This window comes from Lathyrus oleraceus, chromosome 6, assembly GCF_024323335.1.
Source record: "Lathyrus oleraceus cultivar Zhongwan6 chromosome 6, CAAS_Psat_ZW6_1.0, whole genome shotgun sequence".
NCBI lineage: Eukaryota > Viridiplantae > Streptophyta > Magnoliopsida > Fabales > Fabaceae > Lathyrus > Lathyrus oleraceus.
Genome location: NC_066584.1, coordinates 117,275,848 through 117,295,822, shown reverse-complemented (window position 1 = coordinate 117,295,822; position 19,975 = coordinate 117,275,848).

The following is a 19,975-nucleotide window of genomic DNA, read 5'->3' as shown; positions in this document are numbered from 1 at the left end:
ACAAGTAGATATACGGTGTATCGACGTTTGACTTCCATTGTGTCCCTCCATTTGGATGACTTCCTCCGGTCATCCAATCCAGCGCACCAGGTGCGATCTTGTTGACTTTCCAGTCAACAGATCAGACACCCCATGTTGAGAGTCCACGGTTGACTCTCCCATAGGGACTTTGGACACGGTGGGCTCAGAGAGGCCAATGGGCATCTCTCTATTGCTGTTAGCACCCCCCTCTAGGGGGGCCAATTACTGGCCTAGTTCAAAACTCAACCCCTGGTTTATTTTAATTAACTAATTTATTTAATTAACTTTATTAATAAAAATTATGATTTATCCAATTAAATTAATAAATACGTTTTAATTAAATTTCAATAATTAACTCACTTTTTTTAGAATTTTTGTAATTATTAATTATTTAGTTATGCTATTTAGAGTAATATTCTAAAAATTTGAATAAATAAATTATAACTTATTTATTTAATTGGGATATTTATATAATCATGGATAATTAGTAGGGTTTAATGGATATAAAAATAGGATAAAATCAGGAAAGGGGTATATCTTAGGACATCCCAGTTAAATTATTTGTATTTCAATTTATTCAGTATTATATTAAATTTATTATAGTATTTTCAAATTAAAACGGGATAAAGACATGGGGTATAAGTTGGGATAAAGGGGTTGTTAAAGGTTAAATTGGGATTAAAATCGGGATAAGGGGTTATCACATAGACTATGACTCCTAATTTATTTTCTTAAATAAATTTAAACAAGGTTATTTGCAAGGGTTAAAGGGATTAAAATCAATTAAAATTCACTTAAAACCATAAAACATATACCCTGGTATATTGAGGAATTTTCTAAAAATATTTCTCCGCCCCCGATGCGTGAGAATTTCAAGGGATAAAAACAATCAACCAACAAACATTTTCAAGACGAACACGGTACTCTGATCCCTCACCTAAGTTGGAGGTACGTAGGCATAGAGTTGTTAACTCTAGCGAGTACGATTATAAAAAACTTTTTGGGTCTCTCGTTCATTTAAATGTAATACCTTCTTGTAAGACCCCAAATTTTGACCATAAGGTCCCTCATGCTATCTCATCATATGCATTAGCATTGGGATCACACCTTGGCATCCTCTTTACCCTTCATTCATTGGGTTTGCATTAGGAGAGATCACCACGCATATTTTTGATTGTATCATACTTTGTTTTTCATTATTTACTAACCAAAATACCAAAAATATGTCAATGTATAGTTTGTTACTTTTGTAGGTAGTGTATGTGTTCGCTCATGCTCTATCAAGCTTATATCTAGGGTTTGAGACCCCCAATGCAAGGAGTTCAATAAATAAATGATTCACATTGGCTCTAAGCATCATATATGGATCCTTATGTTCTTCACATATCATTTTGATCAAGAAATCATCAAGAGTTTGGAGTTTGTTTGCCTTGGAAACTCTAATTCACCTAGGTATCTTGTGCGACTTCTTCAAAAGGTTTATTTAACAATTGATCAAATATTTCAAGGGATACTTCATATTAAATCATCTTACACATATATGATCCTCCATCAGTCCCAAAAGTCAAGAGAGTGTCAAGCTAGCAAGATGGTTCATGGTGATTGAGCAGAGAAAGTCAATTGGTCAAAACTGGGGTTCTCTACACCCTATCTCCTACAATTTTGTCATATGAAAATTATTCCAAGAGAAAAGTTACTCAAAATGAAATTCCAAACAACTTTCATGTTTAAGTCAAGAGCTAGGTTTGCTTGTAAAGTCATTTTTTATGGTGAAATATTATAGGTCATTTTGTCTGAACCCTAGTTTGAAGGTCAACTTCCCAAGATCATAACTTACCCAATTTTTATGATATGAAAGCCATTCAAATTCCGTGATTAAAATCAAGATGTCTAATTAAAATTTTATGTTTTGAGTAAGTTCAAATTTAACTTGAAAATGCATGTGCCAAGAGGAAACATTATAGGTCACTTTGGACTAATGCCATTGAACAAGTGAAATTCCTCAACTTCTAAAATGCACAACGCCTTCATGCAAAATCCAAATGAGGTCAAATTCATGACCAAATTGAATATATTTGAAAGTTATACAACTTTGATGAAGGAAAGTTTTTTATTTGAAGTCCTTAGAAAAAGTTATTCAAGGTGGAAGAAGTAAACATTTGACTTGGGGCTTAGAAAATTTTCAAATATGTTTGATTTCCCAAACTTCCACCTCAAAATTCTTCATGATCCGCGATTCAAATGAAAAAGTGTTCCACATGAAAGTTGTTCCCCTTGATTTCACCTTTCCAAAAAGTTCAAACTCACCTTATTTGGCCAAAGAATAAAGTACTTGCGCATGGGTGCAATGTGAGGTACCATTTGGATGATTTTCACTTCCATATTTCATACACAAATGCATGGCCACATGACATAATTTCAGCATGATTCTCACTCATTTTTTAATCTGAATACATCACTTGATGGGCCTATTGCACGCCCATGCAAGGATGCAAAGAGAATTACTAAAATTGGCAATTTTTGGAAGTGTGTGGAAATGAATATCTTTGGCTATAAATACAACTCCCATTGCTCAGAATTGAGGACCTCATGCCCAAGCTTTGAACCTGCAATCCAAACCGTCATCATTAAAGGATAATCTTGAAGATTTTCATTTGAAAATCGAGCTTCAAATCTCCATCTATTTTGAGATTTAAACTCCAAGAGTCCAGGCCATTTCTTGATCCTAATCGCTTTCAACAAGATTCTGAAACAAAGCCAAGCACAATTGGAATCAAGATCAAGCAAGTTTGAAGCTCCCTCGAAGGTAATTTTCCAGAATTTTCATCTCTTCAATTCTCCCTTAATTCTTCACTATTCTTTATGATTTTTGGTTGGCTGAAGTCCTACCAATGTAGGCAAGAAGATTGAGTTGCTTTGAGGTCAAATCGAAGCAACTCAGTTCATGATCCTCAAAATTCAAATCCTTGTATCTTTTTATATACTTGGAATTGGAGAAAATTGAGGCCAGGATTTGAGCTCCTGAGCCTTTTTTAAATCCATGTCCTTGTTTTTCATTTTGGTGATGGTTGATGGTGGACCAGTCCGGTGAGGTCCATCGGAGAAGAAGACCGGAGCCCTAGCTCCGGTGGTGTGTTGTCACACCTCTCAACCACATGATCCATTTAAATTGTTTTAATCTTAGCCCTTGGTTCTGATTACCAAGTGTGTGACGCGTTGACTGCAGTGCATCATGGAACGCGCACGCTTGGCCATCAAATCTGCCACCTCAATTAATGAGGAAGATCTGACGGCCCTTGTTTTTTCTTATTTTCTAATTTTTCATTTAATCCATTTATTTTGATTAATTCATATTAATTTCATTTTTAATCCAAAAAATATGGAACTTTCACCAAAAATCTTTAAATATTTTCCTCTTTCATTTTCTGAATTAAAATTATTTTTTGGATTAATTTTGATTTTTTCATGAATTAATTGTTTTTGGGCATATTTTTAATTATTTAAAAATATTTTTGACTTTTCAAAAATTATGAAACTTTTTGTCTAAGGTCATTTGACCTTGTTTGACCTAGGATAAATCTCTTGGCTATTTATTTGGTATTTTAATGAGGTTTTAGGTTTTGACCGAATTAATTTGATTTTTAATTGATTAATTGTATAGAAATTATGTTGAGCCATTTTTATTGACTTGTGATGTTTTACTATGTGTTTGGGCCTTGGTCAATGTTGATTTGACTTTTGTTGAGTTAAAATAATTGGATTTAGGGGATTGATAAAATGTATATTTCATCTCCCAAAATGAATGAATGATTTTAATTTGATAAAATTCCTCCCATGACCAATTTGTGTTTCTCTCATCTCCCCTCCCTCTTCATCTTCAATCCCATTATTTCTCATCCCTTTCATTGACCAATGAAATCTCAAAATCCTAAGTGTTGTAATATTAGTATTATTATTATTATTAGAATATGTTGAATATCATACAACTCATTATGAGTTGCTGTCTTGTACAGCTCATTATGACTTGATTAGCATTTATAGGTTATAAGGAGAATAATTACCATTCCCTTATTTCGATAGATTTATAGTCTATAAATACCTCTTATGTATTCTTTACAAAAACATATAAAACTTTACATATTTCTACATGGTATCAGAGCACCCGATTCTAGGGGCTCTACTTCCGCGCTCAAAACACTATTCGTTCTTATTACGGCCATTTTTCTTGGTCAATGTTCCCTTTCTTTTGGAACCCTAGTGATCTCGGTGACTTTGCAGCCGTCGTGCACCGCTCAACCGCCGTTGCAGATCCGGACGGTTTCACCTTCATTGCTGTTTTTCAGGACGACTTTCTTGCTGTTTCTTAATTATTTGGTTGTCATCTTTGTTGGTGTTTCTCATTGGCAACCCTTTGATCCTCTCCTAACAGTAGATCTCGACTCTCTCCTGGCTTGAGACAGTTTGTTTCTCTTTATGGACTCCTTAAGTAAGTTCTCTAACACTAGTTCTCTAACCATGATTGGTAAGAACTCTAGCTTCTTAGCTTTAAATACCTCTTGTTCTAAAGATATATGGATTATTAACTCTGGTGCAACTGATCACATGACTCCATATATGTCATATCTCTCTTCTTATTCACTTTTATCTAATAAATGTCATATTACCATTGCAAATGGGTCCCAAACCCCGATTGTCAGATCTGGTAATATCCGCCTAAGCCCATCTCTCCACCTAAATCATGTGCTTCATGTCCTTAAGCTTTCTAACAATGCTTTGTCCATCCATAAACTCACTAAAGACTTGAACTGTGTTGTAACCTTTTTTCATTCTCATTGTGTTTTTCAGGACCTTGCCACAGGGAAGACGATTGGAATTGCTGAGGAATAGAACGGGTTATATTGTCGGCCTCATAAGGAAAGAAAGTGTCATCAGGTTGGTTCAGAGTCATGGGAAAATACTCAAATATGGCTCCAACACAGGCGTCTTGGACATCCTCCTTTCCGCATGCTCAGGTCTCTATTCCCTCACTTATTTACCAAAGTGTATGTTGATTCCTTTCATTATGATGTGTGCCGGTTTGCCAAATCCCACCGAGCAACCTATTCCCCTAGTGATACTAGGAGTGTCGAATCCTTTGATCTTGTTCATTCTGATGTATGAGGGTCGTCATCCATTTCCAATATTTCTGGTGCAAAATGGTATGTTACTTTTATTGATGACTGTACTCAGGTTACATGGGTTTTTCTTATGAAAGATAAGTCTGAAGTGTATCAGTTATTTGTTAACTTTTTTCAAATGGTTAAAACACAGTTTGGGAAACCTATTAAAAGGTTACGGTCAGACAATGGTAAGGAGTATGTAAACCAAAATTTTCACAATTTTCTCAAAACTAATGGTGTTGTTCATGAGTTGACTTGTGTTGACACTCCACAACAAAATGGGGTTGCTGAAAGAAAAAATCGTCATCTTCTTGAAATCACCTGAGCATTATGCTTTCAAATGAATGTTCCTAAATTTTATTGGGGGGGAGTTGTCTTGACCTCTGCTTATTTAATCAATAGGTTACCTTCTAGGGTGTTATCTGGTGTTAGTCTTGTGTAGGTCCTGACTCGATTCTTTCCGTCCGTGCCCATTATGTCAAGTCTTCAGAATCGTGTCTTTGGTTGTTCTGCCTTTGTCCATGTTCATGGTCCTCATCGTGGTAAGTTAGATCCTCAGGCTATTAAATGTATCTTCATAGGATATGCTTCAGATAAGAAGGGGTACAAGTGTTATCATCCTCCTAGTCGTCGTGTCTATATATCCATGGATGTTACTTTTCAGGAATCTGAGTCTTTTTATCCCAGTCCTCAGCTTCAGGGGGAGAATAATCAAGAAGCCGAGTCTTCAGAGTTGTTGGTCCTTCCAGTTATTTCTCTATTACATGACCCATAGCCATCTCCTGAGTTGTCTGTTCTTCGTGTTATTCCTGTAATACAGGAGCCCTTGATGCCTAATGAGGATGGTGGTGATGTACCAATACCGGTGCATAATAATGTTGACAAATACAAGTTACAGTTCCAGCAAAAAAGGTGGAAAGGTAAACTCGTTCTGCCCTAACAAGTCCAATCGTCTGAACCTGAGGTAAGTGTTCCTAACCCTGATCCTAGTAATTCTTGTGAGCGAAACCTTGATGACCTACCTATTGCTTTGAGAAAAGAAAAAAGGTCTTGTACCAAATACTCTATATCCCAGTTTGTGTCTAATGAAAAGCTTTTTGTGCAGCATCAGAGTTTTATTTCAGCTATTGACTCTATTAGAGTCCCTGCATCAGTATAAGAAGCATTAAAGGATAAGAACTGGATTCAAGCCATGAATGAAGAGATGCATGCACTAGAGAAAAATGGGACTTGGGATATTATTGAGAAGCCAAACGACAAGAGGCCAATAGGCTGCAGGTGGATATATATGGTAAAATATCGATCCGATGGCATACTCAACAGATATAAGGCGAGGCTAGTTGCAAAGGGATACACCCAGACCTATGGAATTGATTATGAAGAAACATTTGCTCCAATAGCAAAAATGAACACCGTAAGAATCATTCTTTCCTTGGCAGCTCAGTTTGATTGGGAGTTGCAACAGTTTGATGTGAAAAATGCTTTCTTTCATGGAGATTTGGAGGAAGAGGTGTATATGGAGATCCCACCTGGATATGACCCTACTTCAGGAAGTAATAAGGTTTACAGGTTAAATAAGGCCATATATGGGCTCAAGCAATCTCCCCGGACTTGGTTTGGGAGGCTCGCTCATGTTATGGTGTCCTTGGGTTATAAATAAAGCCAATGTGATCATACTCTCTTTATAAAGCATGCTCAAAATGATAAACTCACTCTTTTGTTATTCTACGTAGACGATATGATCATAGCAGGTAATGATGAATTTGAGAAGAAGAACTTGAGGAAGGAGTTGGCAACTCAGTTTGAAATGAAGGACCTAGGAAAGTTGAAATATTTCCTAGGTATGGAGGTAGCATACTCAAAACAAGGCATTTTCATTTCTCAGAGAAAATATGTCCTTGACCTTCTCAAAGAGACTGGCAAATTGGGTTGTAAACCCACCAGAGTGCCTATAGAGAAAAATCACAGGATTGGAAGTGATGAGGAAAGCCCAAGGGTTGATAAAGCTCAATACCAGAGACTTGTGGGAAAGCTCATTTATCTATCTCACACCAGGCCTGACATAACTTATCTCGTTAGTGTTGTCAGTCAATTCATGCATGACCCTCAGGAGAGGCACTTACAGGAAGTGGATAGAATCTTGCAGTATCTAAAGATGAGCCCAGGAAGAGGACTATTGTTCAAGAAAAGTGAGCAGTTGTCTATGGAGGTTTATACTGATGCAGATTATGCAGGGTCGATTGTTGACAGGAGATCCACCACTGGATATTGTATGTTCCTAGGTGGAAATTTAGTGACATGGAGGAGCAAGAAACAGAATGTAGTTGCCAGATCAAGTGCAGATGCAGAATTTAGAGCCATGGCTCAAGGAGTTTGTGAATTGTTGTGGATGAAGATCATTCTAGATGACTTGAAAATAAAGTATGAAGCTCCTATGAGACGTTTCTGCGATAATAAGTTTGCCATTAATATTGCTCATAATCCGGTCCAACACGACAGAACTAAGCATATAGAGATAGACCGACACTTCATCAGATAGAAATTGGATAGTGGTCTTATTTCTACACAGTATGTCCCATCAGGACTTCAGTTAGCTGATGTTCTCACAAAAGGACATCCCTTGGAGCGGTTTTGAGATCTTACATGCAAGCTGGGGATGATAGATATCCATTCCCTAACTTGAGGGGGGTGTTGTATTATTATTATTATTATTATTATTATTATTATTATTATTATTATTATTATTATTATTATTATTATTATTATTATTATTATTATATGTTGAATATCATACAGCTCATTATGATTTGCTGTCGTGTACAGCTCATTATGACTTGATTAGCATTTATAGGTTATAAGGAGAATAATTACCATTCCCTTATTTAGATAGATTTATAGTCTATAAATACCTCTTATGTATTCTTTACAAAAACATATAAAACTTTACATATTTATACACTAAGGCTAATTGGTTCATCAATAACCTTGTATTAGATGAACCAATACAAGTATGGATGAGATAGGTCCATCCATTTGATCTTTTCTTTTAGTGTGTGGTATGTTTTAGGAGTTTGGTTCATTATACCAAATCTCTAACATGCATTAGCACCTAAATTTTTATTTCCCGACCTCAGATAGTTGTGACTTCTACATAAGTCCAATTACGATTGCTTAACATAGAGCTAAATTTGACCCTAAGATCATAGCATTCTAGTAAGTGAGATTGTAAGTCTCCCCCCTTTCATGGTATTGTATGGAAACTTAGCCTATTTTCCTTCCTTTGGAAGATGTCTTGGTTCAAGGATCCATGCTTGTGAATAGAGGGTTGAGTGTTCTCCAAAGAATGACTTAATCAATTAAAAGACAAAACATCACTAACATCTAACCAACTAACATTTGACTAACTTGTATTAATATTGATTTTATTTTTTTCAAGTCATTTACTTTATGCAATTTAAATTCAAGTCATTTACCATTTCATTTGTCATTTACATATCATTTAAATTGTTTATGTTTATGCCATTTTCACTTTGCTCATTTGAGCCATATATTATGATTGTATATATATATGTTTGTGTATTGGGTTTGTGTTTGTGGTCTTAAGACCTTAAAATACTTAATAAACAACAAAAACCCTAAAAAATGTTTGTCTGGACTGTTGGGTTTGATCTGAACTTTTGGACTTAGAATTAGGCAACATTCCATATGCAAAAGGACTTGGCCAATGCCAACATTTATGAGACCAAGTTATTGTGATTTGAGCTTTCATCTGATGCAAGTATTGGGATCCACATGAATTCATCTGCTACATGGTCTTGATGCAACTGTTACTTTGAACCTATGTCTAATGTCTTATTCTAAGTTAATCAAGGAGTATTTCATCTGGTGCATGAGAAGGCAAAGAAGACTATTAGCTATCGGATTTGCTTGCTTGGATGTGGCTATCTTTATTTGATGCCTTGCTCTTCATATTGCTAATTGCTTGATTCAAATTCCAAAAGGGAAAGTGGGTTTTCTATATGACATTCTTGTCTGTTGGATTGCATCCCGTTGGTCAGATCTTTTCAACTCTTAACTTTTAATTTTATGCTTAGGTTAGCCTCTTCATCTCCTCCCATTTTCTTAAATTTCAAAATCTCTCCCCCTTTTCAAAAACTTTCTTTGTTTGTGATTTTAAAACTTAGAATTTATTGCAAACTAGAAACTTTGGCCTTATGCCATTGCTTTTTTTAAACTCTTTTCTTAAATCAACTTGCAAATGAACTTAACCATATTGACTTAAAATTTCAAAACACAAAAAGAACTAACACTCATTCAAACTTTTGGGCCTTTTGTGCCTCTTTTAAACTTAACTTTTGATTAAAAGCAATCCACTCATTTTGAAATTGATACCACGAACTACGAGGTTTTGATCCCTCATTTTTATGTTGGTACGTAGGCACAAGTCCGAAGGTCTTGTCAAACACAAAAATATAATTAATGAATTCTTTTCTCATCCCAACACTCTATTTATTGCAAACATATTTTATACCAAAACACATACACACATGAAAAAAGGCTCCCTAGGAGTACCTAGGGCACTTTGGGTGCTAACATCTTCCCTCTGTGTAACCAACCCCCTTACCTGTAATCTCTAGTATTTTATTAGTTTTGATTTGAAAACTTCTTATCTTTGGGTTTTGTTCGTACTTTTCCATTTTCCTTTGGAAAGAATAAAAGAGCGGTGGTGACTCTGGTTTTATTGACGACAAGCTTATCCATAACTTGATGGTCATGAATTTATCGCTACATAAATTATATGGCGACTCTGCTGGGGAGTAGTCCTCAGTGGGTTTAGCCTACTTTTTATGTGTATATATTTGTATATTTGATGTTTGTATATTTGTTTGTGTGATATAATCTGCTTGATGTGCTTGGTGATCTCTGAGTGGGGAGATAAGCTCTAACCCGAACTTGAATGCAATTAAGATAGGTGAATGGTATAGTCATGTTCAACTTGTGCGGAGTAGTCCTTAACAAGTTGGCTTGAGACCCGTCTACTCAATGGAGACCCTTTTGGAGTTATTCATGTCACACAAGTTATTTTTGATTAGGCGTTACTTTCTCTAATTTGGGATCCGAGAAGCTTAGGACCGTAGAACATTTAACCCAACTTGTCCTATTTAGGATGTAGTGAGGAGATTGTTTAGGTGTAGACTTGATAACAGTTGTCACATGATACTACACTCAGACGAGTTTCTCTTGAGAATATTATGGGTTGATGAGTCAGTCATCCTAACCTATAATATCCGATGGATGGAATTAAGACTCTGGGAACTTTTTAGAACATGATCTACAGGTTTTTATCCTTAGTACACTCCTTTAGGATAGTTCTTAACCTGACTCCATGCTCGTGACTCACAATAAACCTTTTGATTCTTGGTTGATCCAATCAAGTCTTGTCAATATCAATGGAACTTAGGTGTTTATAAGGTGAAAACCATAATCCACCAAAATGGATGATTGATCTTGACAATGACTTGATTCATCCCTTGACCTTTGTTTGTTTGCCTTGTGTGTGATCCCTTATTTGTGATTGTTGCATTCATGCATTCATGCGCATCATAACATTCATCACACGAAAAGTAACTTCAAGGAACTAAGGTCTTATTTGCAAATATTTTCAGACCATGTATTATGGACGAAGGAACACTAAGAAGTACAATTTCAGATGTCCTGATTTGAAAGAGCTAAGGAAATTATCATCCTTTGTATTAGATCCCTTGGACTTCAAGCAACTTTATGGGAAGCTTTTATCTGTGTTATCTACTGATGTGGTCAAAGGACTCTTGAGTGTGTTGGTTCAGCTTTATGATCCTCTCTACCGTTGCTTCACTTTTCCCAATTATCAGCTTATGCCTAGGTTAGAGGAGTATGTCAATCTCTTGGGAATATCTATTTCTGACAAGGTGCCTTTTAGTGGATTGGAGGAGATTCCCATATCTCATCTTATAGCTGAAGCTCTTCATCTGAAGAAGTCTGAGATTGAGGCTCATTGGGTGAAGAAAGGAGGATGTTTTGGGTTGACTTCTGAGTTCCTCATTGGGAAAGTTATTGTCTTCGCTCAAGCCAATAGTATGGACGCTTTTGAAGCCATATTTGTTTTGCTCATCTACGGTTTAGCTTTGCTCCCTAACATTGATAGTTTTGTTGATGTTAGCGTCATTGGAATCTTCTTGATTGGGAATCATGTGCCTACTCTGTTGAGTGATATGTACTTCTCTTTGCATTTGAGGAATTCAAAAGGTGGTAGAACTATCGTGTGATGTGTTCCTCTTATGTACAAGTGGTTCATTTCACACTTGCCTCAGACGCCTGCTTTTGTGGAGAATAAACAATGTCTACGGTGGTCTCGGAGACTTATGACTCTCACTAATGATGATATTGTTTGGTATGATTCTGCCTTGAGTGGTTTGGATATTATTGATAGTTGTGGTGAATTCTATAATGTTCCTCTCATTGGTACACAAGGAGGAATTAACTACAACCCTGCTTTGGCTCATTGTCAACTTGGGTTCCCCTTGAGAGACAAACCTAATAACATGCAGTTAGAAGGTCTTTTCTATCAAGAGGGTAAAGATCCCCAACATTTGAAGCAGAAGATGATACATGCTTGGCATAATGTGCATAGGAAAGGAAGATCCGAGCTTAGTTCGCGCAACTGTGTAGCTTTGGAAGCTTACACTACTTGGGTGAAGAAGAGAGCTTTGGAATTGAAGATGTCGTATGCATGTGAGAGACCTATATATTTGGTTGTGGCTGAGCCATTAACTCTCCCTAATCAAGATGTAGAGGAGTTGGAAGATGCACTCGCCAAGATGAAGCAAGAGAGAGATATGTGGGAAGAGGAGTTCCATGCTTTAAGCCGAAAGCATGAGGAGTTGCAGCTTGAGTTAAAGGACAAAGACACACTTATTGAACTTCTTGAAGACCGAGCAGTGAAGAGACATAGAGAGCCAAAGGGTCCATCTTCCTCTAGTATGCCTTATCCTTCTAGTGCTTGGAAGAAGATTGTTGATCAGCTTGTCCTTGAGAAAGCTCAGATGAAGACATCTTTTGAGACCGAGATTCTACGCATCCAAAGGAAGTACGCTCCAGCAACCAGATCATCTGACACCGTTGTTAGGGGATCCTTAGGATAATTAGTTTCCTTTTCTCTTGTATTTGTACTTTGGTTTCTGAAATCGTACTCAGTGTAATCCTTCCAAATTTTCTTTATAAAAGAGATTTTTATGGGTAATCAAATTTTTATTATTATTATTATACATTTGCAAATAAAATAAGATGTTCCTTGAAATTAAAAATAAACAAAAACATTGCACTTCATGCATCATTTGCATAACAGGTTTTCTTCTGCCAGATGTCTTATCAGTTATTCTTCTGTGCTTCAGCCAAGCTGACTCACCGATACAACACTCGTGCTAATCAACCCAGAATTATGGAGTATTTGGAACAAGAGAACAGAGAACTGAAGGATGAGATTGCTCGACTGACTGCCATGATAGAGTCTGTTCTTGCTACATAGAATCAGTCTTCACCAACTCCCGCAACTCCTCCCCAGAGGACTGTCATTTCCGAGGTTGCTACCTCGACCATGCCTGTTGTTGCTACTCAATCCAGTCCAAATATGCCTGCTAGATTCCCGTGGGGGATTCCAGCAAATTTCATGCCTGAAGGGTTTGCACCCACATTTGCTTCTACGCCGCCATCTAGCCCGGTCATGTTTGTGCCACCTCCAGATGTTCATACCTTGCCTCGTGTTGAAGACACCATCTACCATTCTGATTCGTCTGAGGGCCCACATGTTTACGAGAAAATGGATGAAATGAAGGATCAGTTCCTCGAGTTGCGAAAGGAATTGAAAACATTGAGAGGAAAGGACCTGTTTGGGAAAAGTGTTATTGAACTTTTCCTGGTACCAAATGTGAAGATCCCGATTAAATTCAAAGTCTCTGACTTTGAAAAGTATAAGGGAAATACTTGTCCACTTAGCCACCTTGTTATGTATGCCAGAAAGATGTCAACTTAAACTGATAATGATCAGTTATAGATTCACTACTTTCAAGACAGTTTGACTGGTGCTGCTCTGAGATGGTATATGGGGCTAGACAGTGCAAGTGTTCGCACGTTCAACGATTTGGGAGAAGCTTTTATTAAACAGTATAAGTATAATGTGGATATGACGCCTGATAGAGACCAGCTGAGGTCTATTTCTCAAAAGGATAAAAAGATGTTTAAAGAGTATGCTCAAAGATGGAGGGAACTTGCTGCTCAGATTAATCCTCGGTTGGAAGAGAAGGAGATGACGAAGATTTTCCTGAAGACCCTGAGTTCGTTTTATTACGAGCACATGATTGTCAGTGCCCCCAGCGACTTTATTGAGATGGTAAACATGGGTATGAGGTTAGAAGAAGGAGCCTGTGAGGGACGTTTGTCTAAGGAAGAGGTGTCGTCCAGTAAGAAGTATGAGGGTGGTTTTGCCAGAAAGAAGGAAGGGGAAACCAATGCAGTGTCCGTGGGGAGGCAGAGGAGGCCTCATGTCAGAAGAAATCCTCAACCGCGTCAGCATCAACATCAAGTTCCATCAGTAATCCCAGTGTTTTCAAACAATTCCAACAATCAATCAGTGCCAATTCAACAACAACGTCAACAACAACTGCAACAAAGAACCAACTACAACAACAACAATAATCAACAACAAAACTTCGAGAGGAAGAAGGTCTTTTTTGACCCTATTCCTATGTCATATGCCAAACTCTACCCATCTTTGGTTCTTGATCAGTGCATTTTGATGCACGTTCTTCCATGTTTGTACTTAAGCATTTCTTCGGTTTGCTTTGATTATTTTTATGTTTTAATGTGTTTTCATAATTTATGTTATTTTTGCACTTATTTAATTTTCGTATTTAATTTTCAGCATTAACAGCTTTCGCGAGAAAAATCATATCTTGAGCTAAGAGTATCGGATTGAGACGTGCTACCAGTCAATGGAAAGCTAAGAAAAAGATCTACAACTTTTGTTCAGAAGTAAAGATCTGAATCAGACTGTAGCAGGGCCAGAAAATTCGTTGAAGTTGCAGCATTAGTTTTATTTAAGTTTTGGGTCATTAGTTTTGGGCTTGGGTTATGTTTTCGATCCAGTTGGGTTGTAAACCAAATTCCTTGTTTTCCATATACCTAGCAGCCGCATAACATTATGATGACCACTATTCACGAAAGACTTGAAAGCTTTGGAAGAATTCTCATGAAAAACTAATCGATCTAAACAATTTGCTGTATTCGGGTTCCGATACCTTGAGATTTTAGTAATTCTTATTCAGGTTTTTTATTCCTTTCAATATTAACATATGTATTTTGTTTGCTTAATCCGATTTACATATGCTATATTGATTTAATCCGATTGATTGTGTGATCCTAACTATAGTCACGATTTCGTTTGCTTAATTCGTTATCGAGTCCGTTTAATTCATGTTTGCTTAATTCATGAAACTTAATCCCGTTTACTTAATTCGGATAATAGGAACATACAACTTATACTATCAATTACGTTTGTCAGTTGATATTATAATCGAATAGGAATAGTTAATCTGCGGTTGGAATTACGATAGTCGATGATAGGCAAAGACCGAATCAGTAAATTGTTGCTACAACTTATTTCAATAATCACTTATTTTAATCTATTTTTTTAATTGAATCCTAAACCAACCAAAACCCCATTAACCGTTACTATCATTGGTTAATTCATTCAAGAATCCTTGTGAGAACGATAATCCGAGTCAATTTGTCGCTAACTACGTTTTGTCAAAAATACTCGTTTTTGATCCGCGTGCGACAGCGGATCAGTTCTCAAGAACCTATTTCAACCAAGAAATCCACCGCATATTCCCGAGCCACTTCCATGGTGGTATAAGCCTGAACTCCGTTGTGCCTTTCATCAAGGAGCTCCCGACCATGATATTGAGAAATGTTACTTGTTGAAGTATGAGGTACAGAAACTTGTGAAAAGTAGGATGGTGTCCTTTGAGGACCGTGCACCGAATGTAAAAACCAATTTGTTTCCTGCTCATGGTAATGCTACTGTCAACATGGTGGATGGTTGCCTAAGAAATTTTCGAGTCTTCGATGTACGACGTATCCGTAGGTCCTTAGTGGAGATGCATAAGACTTTATGTTTGATTAGTGATTGCGAGCACGACCATGATGATTGTACAGTCTGTAGTGTGAACCCTCGTGGGTGTATGATCGTCAAGAGGGATATCCAGAAGTTGATGGATGAGAATGTAATCCAGATTCAACAGTCTAGGAATATAGGTGATGTTAATGTAATAGTACCAGTGTTCAAGACCCATGAGAGGGTAGTCATTCAATTTGATAGTAGCAGCAGCAACAGCGTCAATAGATCGGTATCGCCACTAGTAATACGGTTAGTGGGCCCCGTCTCGTATACATCCGATGAAGTTGTGCCTTATCAGTATAATGCCACCATGGTGGAGAATGGTCAAGAGGTTCCATTACCTACGACAAATTTTGTTGTCAATATAGTTGATATTGCGAAGGTGACCCGTAGTGGTCGTGTATTTGGCCCAGTCGTTCCAAAGGAAGTAGAGGATGTTTCAGCCAGTAAGAAGGTGGATGTACTTGTGGTAAATCCAATTAGTTCTCCAGTTTTCTAGTCTGGTGAATCCAGCAAGTTAAAGTCTAATGATAATGATGAGGTACTACGATTAATCAAGAAAAGTGAGTTTAATGTGGTGGAGCAGCTGCTCCAAAATTTGTCAAAGATTTCAGTGTTGTCTCTGTTGATGAATTCTGAAGCGCACAGAGAAGCATTGCAAAAAGTGCTAGAGCAAGCCTATGTGGAGCACGATGTGACTGTGGATCAGTTTGACCACATTGTGGCTAACATTACTTCTTGCAACAATCTGAGTTTTTGTGATGAAGAACTTCTTGAGGAAGGTAGAAATCACAATCTTGTACTACATATTTCGATGAACTGCAAGGAGGATGTGCTGTCTAATGTGTTTGCTGATATCGGCTCTCCCCTAAATGTACTCCCAAAATCACCTCTGTCAAAGTTATCCTATCAAGGCGCCCAGATGAGGTATAGTGGCGTGATCGTTAAAGCGTTTGATGGTTCTCGCAAAACCGTCATTAGAGAAGTGGACCTTCCAGTCAAGATAGGTCCAAGTGATTTTCAAATTACCTTCCAAGTAATGGATATCCACCCGGCCTATAATTGTTTATTGGGAATGCCATGGATCCATGAAGCTGGAGTTGTAACATCTACTCTGCACCAAAAGCTTAAATGTGTGAAGAACGAAAAGCTTGTCATTGTTGGTGGAGAGAAGGCATTATTGGTGAGCCATCTATCATCTTTTACATATGTTGAAGTTGAGGAGGAGGTTGGAACTCCGTTCCAAGCCTTGTCTATTACTGAGGTGAAGAAAATTGGGGCACCCATGTCCTCTTTCAAAGATGCTCAGAAAGCTATTGAGGCAGGCAGTACATATCAGTGGGGCCGTATGGAAGAAGTTGTAAAGAACAAGAATAGAGTCGGATTAGGATTTCAACAAGGGTCATTCAATGTCAAAGCTGAAGAAGTACAACCAAGTTTCCGTAGTGGAGGGTTCATTCATGGTAATGAACAACACCCAGTTGCTATAATTGAGGATGATGAAGATGAAGATTGCGCCAACTTTGTGACGTATGGTCAGACTTTCAACAATTGGGTTGCTGTTGATGTTCCTGTTATTGTCCATCGCTCTAAGTAATTTATTTTCCATGTTTTAAGAAAAATCCTTCTCTTATGCCTAAGGGAGAAGTGAACATTGTTAGGAATTTCTCAATTATCATTAATAAAATACAATTCTATTCATCCACATCTATGATGTTTTATTTTTACTTTTTGCCTTTTCTGAAAATGGTAATCACAAAAAACATAAATAAATAAATAATTGTCCATCTGCATAATATTTGGTCACAATTCATTTCTCTAAAATCAAAATATCAAATCATTATGCAGGTTGGTTCTCAAACCCATTGAATACAATGATCATACTCCCTCTCCAAACTTTGATTTACCTGTGTTAAAGGTTGAGGAAGAGACTGATAAAGAATATCTGATGAATTATCTCGTCTACTCAAGAATGAGGAAAAATCCATTCAGTCATTTGAAGAATAGATTGAGTTAGTCAACTTGGGTTCCGAAGATGATGTGAAGGAAGTCAAGATTGGATCTCAACTGTGTCCAGAGGATAAGAAGGGGTTGCTTGATCTTCTTCGAGAATATTTCGATGTGTTTGCTTGGTCCTATCAAGACATGTTTGGTTTGGATTATGAGATTGTGGAGCATAGATTGCCGTTAAAGCCAGAATGTCTGCCGGTCAAGCAGAAGTTGAGAATGACCCATCCTGATATGGCAGTGAATATCAAAGAAGAAGTGCAGAAACAAATTGATGTTGGTTTCCTTGTTACTGCTGAGTATCCGCAGTGGGTGGCCAATATTGTGCTTGTTTCAAAGAAGGATGGAAAAGTCCATATGTGTGTTGATTATAGAGATTTGAACAAAGCTAGTCCGAAAGATGATTTCCCTCTGCCACATATTGATATGTTGGTAGACAATACAGCTAAATTCAAATTCTTTTCGTTTATGGACGGATTTTCCGGTTATAATCAAATCAAGATGGCACCCAAAGATATAGAGAAGACCATATTCATTACGCCCTGGGGAACATTCTGTTATAGAGTGATGCCTTTCGGTTTAAAGAATGTTGGTGCAACGTACCAAAGAGCTATGTGTAGCGGGGTATTCGTTACCTTTAGATTTATTGATTAAATCAAAAGTAAATCATACAATTCGAGTCGCCACCGCACTTCTATTTATCCAAAGGAAAGGTTAGAAAGTGAACAAAAACCGAGAAGTTTTATCAAATTAAAAACTAATAAAAATGTCAGAGATCGGGGTAAGGGGGTTGGTTATGCAATGGGAAGGTTTTAAGCACCCAAAACATCCTTAGTACTCTAAGGGATCCCTTTTTGCAAAGTGTATTGTAGGTTGGTATTTGTGAAAAATATTTGTGCAAACAAGATTGGGGAGATGAGAAAAGAATATACAAATTATTTACAATTTTGTTGTTTGAATGGATGAACCCATTGTCTACGTACCATCATAAAGGTAGGATCAAAACCTCGTAGTTCGGGGTAAAAATCTCAAAAGATTGGTGAATTGATTTGAGCAAAAGCCTTAAGGTCTTTTGTTATCAAAGGGAGAAAACTCAACCTAAACCAACAATCCACCATGTGAGAAGAGCTTCAACATACTAGTGAGGGATCCACCCTATAATAAGTATGGAAGACTTATAGTCCAATCACTAAGGATGAGTTGAGGTTTACATCAACCACTATGATAACTCAAACCTATGGCTAATGTTTATGAAAAAAGTTTTGGCAAAGGTGGTCATTGGAACCACAAAAATCACTTGAAGTGAGTTGTATTTACAAGTTATGAGTATTCACAAAATGAAGTCAAAGTTAACTTAAGATTCAATTCAAAATAAGTATTAAATGAAAAGAGTTTGAAAAATCAAAGGCATATGGCCTAGGTTTCTAGTTTTGAAAACAATGTCAATGTTTGCACAAAATGAGTTTGGCTTGGGTTAGAGTGGAGAGAAGAAGAGAAAGGCTAGTCCTAAACATGCAAAGATGAGAGAAGAGATAAAACCCTTGGAGTTCCTTTCTTGAGATCATAAAGATGATTCAAGGTGCTCCTTTCCTTTGGACTTAGCAAGCAATAAGCAATCAAAACAATTAAACATTCAAGCTCATAGGATCTCCATTTGGCTTGTCTTTCTCTTAACTTGGCTATTCATGACAATGGTCCTTCTTACTATCTCAAGTTTGGATTCCCTATCACACAAGAACAAACGATCAAAAGGTTCACAATGCAATAAGAGGAATGGACAAAGAAAGAGTTGAGATTATGGGTCCTTTCAAGTCAACTTTCAAGATTAAGCATTCTAAAGGCATGAGGCCTAGTTGCTCTTGAACTCCATTAAGCATAGGTAAGGTCCTAATTCTAAGTCCTTTCTCCTTTTTGCATGGGTTCACACAAACAATCACAAAACAAAAATAAAGCAACAATACATTTATATACAATAATAAGCTCAAATGAGCAAAAGGAAAATGGCATAAACATAAACATGAGCTCAAATGAGCAAATGGAAAAGGCAATATGAATAAATGAGCAAGAAATTAAATTGCATTAAAGTAAATTGCAAGAATTAAATACTTGAATTAAACGTTAGTAATTAGTAGTTAGTGTTAGTGTGCCATAAGGAAATTTAGCGCTATGTTAAGCAATCGTAAGTGGACTAATGTAGTAGTCACACCTATCTAAGGCTGGTCAATAAAGCTATAGGCAAACAAACACAAGTTAGAGATCATGACTAGTAAGCCAAGCTCCTACAACTTGCCATGCCAAAAGAAAAGAGGGAAAGGCCTTGTATGGATTTTAGGTTTTTTGCTTGATTAAGAAGCAACCTATCTTGGACACAAAGCAATTCACTTGATCTTTGATCAAATTGAATTTGATTTGGATCAAAGAAGGTTAAGCCTCTCATATGTCAAGGCTAACCACAAATCATTAACTCATTGGCCAAAAGAAAAAGATGAAAATGAAATGAAATGAATAGAAAATAAGAATTCAAATGACAAAATCAAAATACAATGGTCAAATGTGAATGGAATCAACATCAACT